We start from the raw sequence: 308 nt of genomic DNA on the forward strand, positions 1-308 counted from the left end.
GTAAAAGAGCGCATGCGCGGCGGTAAAGGAGTCCGGGTAGGGCGGGGCCGGGGGGAGGGCGTGGTCTGAGGTTGTCCCCGCCTCCTTTTTAACCTTAAAGGCGCCGCAGCGCCCTCGGGGTGTTCTTAAAGGGGCAGCGGCCCCTTTTCTCCCACGGGGGGCTGTGCGGCGTTACCACAGCTCGGCACAGGCTGACGAGCGCCGTTGCGCGCACCCACATGTCCCCTGCCTGTCCCCCACAGACGGCTGCGTCCCCCCATCTATGTCCCCCCAGCCGTAGCTGTGTCCCCCCAGCTGTGTCCCCCCAG

The sequence above is a fragment of the Haliaeetus leucocephalus genome, unplaced genomic scaffold, assembly GCF_000737465.1.
Source record: "Haliaeetus leucocephalus isolate CR32 unplaced genomic scaffold, Haliaeetus_leucocephalus-4.0 Scaffold177, whole genome shotgun sequence".
NCBI classification, from domain to species: Eukaryota; Metazoa; Chordata; class Aves; order Accipitriformes; family Accipitridae; genus Haliaeetus; species Haliaeetus leucocephalus.